Consider the following 9,586-nt stretch of genomic DNA (forward strand, 5'->3'; position numbering starts at 1 on the left):
CAAGGTCACCAAGGTGTTATACTTAGGTTATTTTTAAGGTTAAAGTTTTTCGGCAACCTTTGTTTTTCTGTCATATCTTTGTTACTATTGCTTATATCTTACTTTAACTTCACATAAACATTGTCCAGTATGCAAACAAAGTATGTACAGGGACTTGGCCCATTTTATTCAAGGTCAAGGTCACCAAGGTCTTATACTTAGGTTATTTTTGAGGTTAAAGTATTTCGGAAACCTTTGTTTTTCTGTCATAACTTTGTTACTATTGCTTATAACTTACTGTAATTTCTCATAAACATTGTCCGGCATACAAACATAATATATGCAGGGACTGGGCCCATTATACCCAAGGTCAAGGTCACCAAGGAGTTATACTTGGAATTATTTTCATGTTAAATTTTTTCGAAAGCTTTATTAATAGACATATCTTTGGTACTTTAAAATATAATGACTTGAAATTAAAATTATTTGTTTATAATCTTCATCTGCATGTGTGGTTACATACCCCATAACTCTAATTGTATTTTTGACCAAATTATACCCCTTTATACTTAAATTTTTTAACTAACTTCGTTTTCTGGACATAACTTTAGTACTATAATATTATTATAAGATAATGACTTGAAACTCAAAATATATCATTACCATCATCACTGCATTTTTGTAACAATGCTAATAACTCTAATTTGTGTAACTTCCTTTTATAGTAAAGGTCTCTTATTCAGACATACATTCATTTTCTGTCAAATTCCCGAATAGTGGAGCGCGCTGTCTTACGGACAGCTCTTGCCTACTATATATCTACTTTACAGTATGAGAGATTCAAAGTATTCGAATTGGTTGCATTTGATATTCCACATGCAAACAAGGATTCTACACGTTTAAGCATCGATCGTATTGGCAGTCTCCGGTGGTGACAAATCAATTTCAAAAATTCACGACTTCTGAGTATGAATTCGTGAAGTAGAAATCATGAAGTATATAAATGAAATCGAGAATTCTTGAAGTGGTATTCGTGAAATCATAAAATCGTGAAAAAAAAAATGAATTCTTGAATTTTTGACATAAAATGAACTTATGAAGTTTTGAATTAATGAATAATTAAAATGTTGAAATTGTGAAATTCTGCATTAAAGAAATCCTGAATGATTAAAATCGAGAACTCTTGAAATTAATGAATTGAATTATTGAAATATTGAATTATTGAAAAACTGAAATATTGAATTAGGAAATCATGAAATCGTGAATAACTGAATTCTTGAATTTTAGTCACGAAATATGGAAATCGTGAATTTAATGAAGTTGTGAATTACTGAAAAATTGAAATCTTGAATTATTGAAATCATGAAATCGTGAATAACTGAATTCTTGAATTTTTGACATGAAATATGGAAATCGTGAATTTATGAAGTTGTGAATTATTGAATAATTGAAATCTTGAATTATTGAATAATTGAAATGTTGAATTTGTGAAATTCTGAATTAATGAAATCCTGAATAATTGAAATCGAGAATTTTTGATATTGTGAATTATTGAAATATTGAAAAATTGAAATTTTGAAGTAGGAAATCATAAAATCGTGAATAATTGAATTCTTGAATTTTCGACATGAAAGATGGAAATCGTGAATTTATGAAGTTGTTAATTATTGAATAATTGAAATCTTGAATTATTAAAAACATAAAATCGTGAATAACTGAATTCTTGAATTTTTGACATAAAATATGGAAATCGTGAATTTATGAAGTTGTGAATTATTCAATAATTGAAATCTTGAATTATTGAAAACATGAAATCGTGAATAACTGAATTCTTGAATTTTTGACATGAAATATCGAAATCGTGAATTTATGAAGTTGTGAATTATTGAATAATTGAAATCTTGAATTATTGAATAATTGAAATCTTGAATTTGTGAAATTCTGAATTAATGAAATCCTGAATAATTGAAATCGAGAATTCTTGATATTGTGAATTATTGAAATATTGAAAAAGTGAAATATTGAAGTAGGAAATCATGAAATCGTGAATAACTGAATTCTTGAATTTTCTACATGAAAGATGGAAATCGTGAATTGATGAAGTTGTGAATTATTGAATAATTGAAATCTTGAATTATTGAAAACTTAAAATCGTGAATAACTGAGTTCTTGAATTTTTGACATTAAATATGGAAATCGTTAATTTATGAAGTTGTGAATTATTCAATAATTGAAATCTTGAACAGAATTCTTGAATTTTTGACATGAAGTATGGAAATCGTGAATTTATGAAGTTGTGAATTATTAAACAAATGAAATCTTGAATTATTGAATAATTTAAGTGTTGAATTTGTAAAATTCTGAATTAATGAAATCCTGAATAATTGAAATCGAGAATTCTTGATATTGTGAATTCTTGAAATATTGAATTATAGAAAAATTGAAATTTTGAAGTAGGAAGTCATGAAATCGTGAATAAATGAATTCTTGATTTTTCGACATGAAATATGGAAATCGTGAATTATTGAATAATTGAAATCTTGAATTTGTAAAATTCTGAATTATTTAAATCCTTGATAATTGAAATGGAGAGTTTTTGAAATTGTGAATTATTGAAATATTGAATTATTGAAAAATTGAAATATTGAATTTGGAAATCGCGAATTTCTAAAATTCAGGAATTCAAAAATTCACGAATTCATAAAATTAAGAATTCACGACTTTTGCGTGAAATTTGGAAACTGTGAAATATTGAATTTCAAGAAATTCAGGATTTCAAGAATTTAGGATTTTTGAGTGAAAATTAGAAGTCGTTAATTTGTGAATTGTTGAACATCATGAATTCAAGAGTTCACGATTTCAAGAATTCACAATTTTCGTAAGAAATTTGGATATCGTGAATTAGTGAAATCGTGAATTATTGAATTTCAAGATTTCACTATTTCAAGAATTCCCGAATTCAGTATTTTACAATTATTGCGTGAAATTTGGAAATCGTGAATTTGTGAAATCGTGAATTATTGAACTTCAAGACTTAACGATTTCAAGAATTCACGAATTCAGTATTTTACAATTTTTGCGTGAAATTTAGAAATCGTGAATTATTGAACTTCCAGACTTCGCAATTTCAAGAATTCACGAATTCAATATTTGACAATTTTTACGTAAAATTTGAAATCGTGAATTTGTAAATTATTGAACTTCAAGAAGTCATGAATTCTAGATTTCAAGAATTCACGAATATTGTGTGGATATGTAAAATCGTGAATTATTGAACTTCAAGATTTCACGATTTCAAGAATTCACGAATTCAACATTTCACTTTTTTCCTGAAATTTGAAAATCGTAAATTTGTGAATTTACAAATTCATGAATTCAATTTTAAGAATTCAAGAATTCGCGATTTTTGGGTTAAATTTGGAAATCATGAATTATTGAACTTCTAAAAACCACGATTTTAAGAACTAACAAATTCCAGAATAAATGATTTTTATATGAAATTATTGAACTTCAAGATTTCACGATTCCAAGAATTCACGATTTCAGGAATTTACGATTTTTCCGTGAAATTTGGAAATCGCGAATTTGTGAAATTATGAATTATTGAACTTCAAGATTTCACGATTTTAAGAAATTACAAATTTGATATTTCACAATTTTGTGGTACATGTATTTAGAAATCATGAATTACTGAACTTCAAGATTTCACGATTTTAAGAATTCACCAATTCAATATTTCACATAGTTTGCATGAAGTTTGGAAATCGTGGACTTGTGAATTATTGAACTTCAAGAATTCATGAATTCTCGATTTCAGGAATTCAGGCATTTTGCGTAAAATAAAGAAATTGTGAATTCTTGAAAACGTGAAATCTTGAAGTTCAGTAATTCACGATTTCCAAATATAACGCAAAAATTGTGAATTCTTGAAATCGTGAAAACCGGCAAAAATCCTGTTCAAACTACTTATTACCCCAGATATGTATTTGAAATGTCGTGTTAACTTGTGCATGAGTGTGAATCTACGTAAAGCTTGTAATTTTTCGGTTTCGAGTAAAATGTTCAGTCCTTGTAATTCGAAATACCAAGTTTCAGTAGTATCTGTTGAGCATATTGAAGCGCTGATCTCTATTTCCTATTTTGATTTCAGTCACAGTTCAATAAGAAAAGCAACTCTGGATGAATTTAGAAAATTCTCACAAATAATAATAATCTATTCTAACATAATTAAATCGTGCTTTAACTTTTCCTAACACAAGGCTTCGTTTAGACACGATTACATGTAATTTAATTTAACTATAACTAGTATATTTGACTTTCCTGTGCACTATTTTGATTGTAAATTTGATACTATGTAAGAGATATATGCATATGATTTATTGATTAGTTCTGTTAAACTATGAACAAGCAAAGGGAAAATACTAAACTCTTTCAACAACACAGAAGGAACCTATATTCAAGGACAACAAGAAATGGTCGTACTTTCTGTTATCTATTGCTGACAGTAGAATAAAAGAGAAAATATCGTATCATATTATCAAAGAATTAAAAGGAAAGTTTTCATTATCTGAAAACTCATAAAAATATAACTTGTGTGTCAATTATTAAGTGTGAATTAAAATCGACAAAGTTAACATATTTCGTTCACTACCGCTATCATTTCCCCCTGCTGTTTATCAATTATTATACAAATGTTAGTAGCTCTCCTTACAGTGCGCAGAAAAAAACCCTTGTCACCTGCAATGTACGACGATCGGACCTTCTGAAGACGTTGGCGTTGCTTTTAGTCTTTGTCTAAATTCAATGAGACTTGTCACGTCTTCTGGAACCGTTTTGTCGGGCCATGCAGTATAGTGAAGATGGGTTAACAAGCGGTGTTCGTCATCCTAAAACGAAACGAAATATTAATATTGGTGGTCTTATACCATTACTTTTATTTTGTTAATTTCATTTTATATAGCTCTGAAATGGAATAAATGAGTGTCGTGTCACATATATTTTGACTAAGGTCGTGAACCTTAGATTATGGAATAGCAATATGAATATATGCAGATCCAATGTATTGTTATGGAAAGAATTTTGGATCATGAGAGCAGATACATGTATTTCTCGTCTGAAACTTTATAGTCAGGTGGATTTAGCTCCTGAAAAAAGTTAATCTGATTCAATTATTCATAATTAGATTTACATAATACTTGATTTGATTTGCATTTCAGTTTTAAAGGTAAGGTTTAAATAGGTCATAAGCCTGCATCCAGACTCGTAGGATCATTTTACTACCTCACCAAATTTGTAAATAAAAAAAGCAAACTTGTTTATATTTGATGAGTACGTAGGCCAAGAGTCATAACTCTGATGTGCATTTTTTCTGAATTATAGCCCTTTATGTACCCAGAGAATCCATATTTATTTTAATCTCGGAGAACTTTCCTTGCATTCTATAAAATCTTTGTACACTCGCCTATAATCATTAGGTTAGCAAGTAGGTTAAGAACCACAACTCTGTCTTGCGTTATGTCAGAATTATGGGCCAGACGAAATGCTTTATTAACTAATGCTACTCAGCTTAAATTGCATCGACATACTGTTAAAATTAAAAGTAAATGGTATACAACAAAAATAAACTGAGCTACATACTACTGATCTTAAATATAAAATGGTATCTTTGATCAACTATAACATTGCTTTCCCTTAATTATTGTAGAAACAAGTTAATATTTTAATTGGCAGAAATAGTAGTTAGCCTAACAGTTATTATTTTTCTTTTCGAAATAGTGATTTCGATTTATGAAACCAGTCTATGTTGGAAAAGCATTGTGTATCCGAAATAAAGTTTTAATACAAACACATTTTCTTTCAGAAAATTCACGATGTCATCTTGCTTTATATATTTTATCGCAAAATGCATTTGAAGGAAGATATTTGTAAAATTATTTTTTTAAATGGCACGTACAAGAAAGTTAAATATAGACAAGAGTTTTGTATTCTGGAGTCTTTTCATTTTCAAGTTTATATAAATATTTTAATTTCAATATTTCACTGCAAGCGCTTTCAAGCGCAGTTACATTTTGAAATTTTGAAATTATACTTGATTTGCAGGCTTATGATCTATTTAAACTTTAACATTAAAACTTAAAATGTAAATCAAACTCAATTAAGTACAATTCTTATGCAGGATTAAATTCTATGTTTTTTTGTTTTTTTTAAATAAATTAAATTTTTCATTGCAGGCGCTTTCAAGACCCGGTTTCGAATCCCGCAATAGGCAGTCTTCATGTATCGTTATAAATGCTATTTTCTTTGATTTATCGGCTAAAATTTTTAAGACCAAAAAAAAAAAACAACAAAGGATTAATGTTTTGCTTACAATAGAGTGTTACTTGATATGTGTCTTTTTCACGTTAACGACCACGCAACGTAAACATTAAAGTTAAATAATCATGGTAACTTCTGCACGCATCTGGGAACATACCAGCATTTATATCGTAAGCAAATATGTACGTATATTAAGTTCTCCATCCATGAGAGTTGATGTCAGCTATATGTATAGTCGTTATAAGCCAGTGCATACCCATGTTAGCTCATGATTTCAATACAATATTCAGTTCTATCAAATAATTCACACAAAAACTTTAAAAAGTAAGCGTTCCTGTGTTAAAAACTGATCCAGTTTATACAACACATTTTTTATTATTAGCGTATGTACCAATAAGCTGTATCTGAGTAAAGTATACACTATAAAGAATTGTTCAAAAGTCATTAACTTTAGAAATATTTGTAAATTAAGAGCAGAAACTTTACGACTAATGCGTAAATATGAACGTTTTTGTCAATCTTAAGTGCTACAATTTAACCCAGGTATTAGCGAATAAAATGATGAAAATAGCAAACATGATATACCCAATGATAGTCGTCCATTGCTCAGCAGCAGATCTGTTCTTTTTTGTCGAGCCCGCTTGATATTGGCGATAAGCTAACCATAAAACACTTTACCGTTTTAAAAGTAACTTGGAATTATTCATGCATACAACAACTATATGGCTTAATTATAGCCGGCAACCGTAACATGCCTGTACATATCCTTATGATGTCAAGAGATATAACTAGATAGTATGATCAATTTCTTACTTTTGAACAAGAAAATGTTCTGATTGTATATTCTGCAAAACATTCCATTGCCTTACTGGAAACAGACACGTCACCATACGATATGCTATCACCTCCCTCAGGCCAGTATTTCTCACATTTCATTCCCTGAAATTTCAGGAAATTATTATAATATGGTTCTAAAAACATTTCAAGTTAATTTGTCCTGCGTTGTATTTCAAGATATGAATGCAAAGGTAAAAAGAGACTTACAATGTTTTCCTTGAAAATGGAGCTTAATCAGAGTAATTCAGTGCGAAATGCTTGATTTCTGCCAACATTAGTCGCAGAGAAACATACAGCTATGAATATGTCCTATTTAGATGTGTTAAAACACATGTAACGGTGTAAACAATGAACAATCATGATATCAATCTTACCGATGGTTCACGAAGGTTTGTTAGCATGACAATAATATCAGCTCTTTCATACCAAATCATCTTCCAAAATGTTGAAAAGTCGCTTGTAGTTTTGGCGGTCGGACCTAAATTAAACAATAAAATCTATAGTATTAATACATGTTAAATGTAACAACATTTTCATACATTCGCGTACTTTAATACAGTATATATAGTACTCAAATTTCAAAAGTGATCAATAACAGTTGCTTCGAAATGTCTATGATTGTTTTTTTATTATTATTACCATGTGCATACGCGTACGCTTAAGAAGAACACTTTTGACAAGAAACTGTTACGTTTATAGATCAATAGAAAATAAGAAAACGGACTAATTTTCATAGAATTTTTGAATTTCTGTACATTTGTTACTCTTCATCAAGCTCTCGATTTATAGAGATGTATAGGGGCCAACCATTTGAATTTCTAGACGGGTAGGGACTCAGGCTTTTTCTTGGAGCCAAGATGAAGTTTTGTTTTGTTTGAAAGTCGGAATTATCTTTCAGAATCTTTTATTTCTAGTATCCGTTTGTTATTCAACAAGTAATAAGAACGAATGAAATTCTGTGTTGAATAGTCTGTACCTGAATCAACTAAATGCTATCTAGTGTATGCGCAGCATCATACATGTACATGCATGTTTACTATAAATATGGTAGCATTTTCAAAATTTGGGGCTACAATTGGGAGAATTTGGAAAGGGGATCAAATTTTGCAGGTAAAAGTACGGTGAATTCCCGTAAAATGTTGATATCTTCCATAGACTATGAAGTTTCTCAAATGTTTTGTGTTTTTGTATCTAAAACGAATATTAATATGTTCAGAGGGTGTGTTTAAAATTCAAATATTTTCATTTTTGTTAATTACCCTCTGTTTAAATTAGTCTCTGAAAAAAAGATATTTTTATTAGCAATTATACAACAAAATGTAGCAAGTTGTACCATATTTCAAAAGTCAATGAATTTATTCAACTGCAATTTTAGGATAAAATATAGTATCAATGCGAAAGAAAAATAATTTCTATACATAAAGAAATGTCTTCAAACATATGACCTTAGCAGTAATGGATTTTTTTTTAAATATGACCTGTGTATAGTAGTAAATATAGAAGCAGCCATTTTTTTTTAAAATGAAGCAAATTCTAAATCATAGTTTGTTTTATCAAATCCTTGCCCCATCAAACCAAGGATATACAAATTCGACCCCTAATTTATATCAAATAAAGCAAAATGTTATACCGGTACATATAATATCATTTACGGAAGTAAAGGAGTAAAGTGTTAATTAAGATATTTTGAAACTCTTCTTATAAATATCATATAGAAAGCAGACAGTATTAACCAGAGAGAAAAGCACGAACGTCCACAAAGGAAATCTCAATGAATGATGTTATGTTTTTTTACCTAGAGATGCTATGTATGCTTTACTTCTTTTATATCCCTGAAATACAAAAAGATAGCGTAACTACCATATGACGAAATGCTGACAGAATAACACACAATGTACGATATTGATCAATATTTAAGACAAAAATGCTTAGATTTTTTATATTACTCACGTCAATATAGCATGCATTTATGAAGAAATCTGGTTGTCCGTGCAGTTTCACTCTGGAATGGTCATCTGTTAAGCAATAGAATAAAAGTTAAATGCGAAATTGCACATAAAATAGCACAAAAATGTGATTTCGGCGACTGTCACTTATAACTATATCGAAACTTTTTAACATTTTATAGATAACACAAAAATGTGATTTTAGCGAATTATGTTTGGCAATATTATTAGGTTATTTAACATTGTTCTGTACAATACGGAGATATATTTGGACGAGTACCCAGCTGAGAAAACCATATTGGACGAGCCGCTAGGCGAGTTCAATATGGTTTTTCTCAGCTGGGTACTCGTCCAAATATATCTCGTATTGTACAGTACAATGTTAAATAACCTTTTTATTCTATATCTATTTTATCTTACTATAATAATAGTTTAAATTAAAAATATTTCACTGAATATTGTATTCCTGCCTTTTCTAGTTTTTCCCAGCTTGGTATGAGTGCAAATAT

The 9,586-nt window shown here is 29.2% G+C and overlaps 1 long non-coding RNA gene across 1 annotated transcript; it reads right to left on the reverse strand.

The window, feature by feature from the left end:
* Positions 1–7,501: 7,501 nt before the first annotated feature.
* Positions 7,502–9,149, reverse strand: LOC128552286 (uncharacterized). Its single transcript, XR_008369030.1, has 3 exons — positions 9,082–9,149; positions 8,927–8,963; positions 7,502–7,609 (listed from the first exon to the last, which is right to left on the reverse strand). It is a non-coding gene; the product is annotated as an uncharacterized LOC128552286 (long non-coding RNA).
* Positions 9,150–9,586: the final 437 nt, after the last annotated feature.

This window comes from Mercenaria mercenaria, unplaced genomic scaffold (assembly GCF_021730395.1).
Source record: "Mercenaria mercenaria strain notata unplaced genomic scaffold, MADL_Memer_1 contig_2233, whole genome shotgun sequence".
NCBI lineage: Eukaryota > Metazoa > Mollusca > Bivalvia > Venerida > Veneridae > Mercenaria > Mercenaria mercenaria.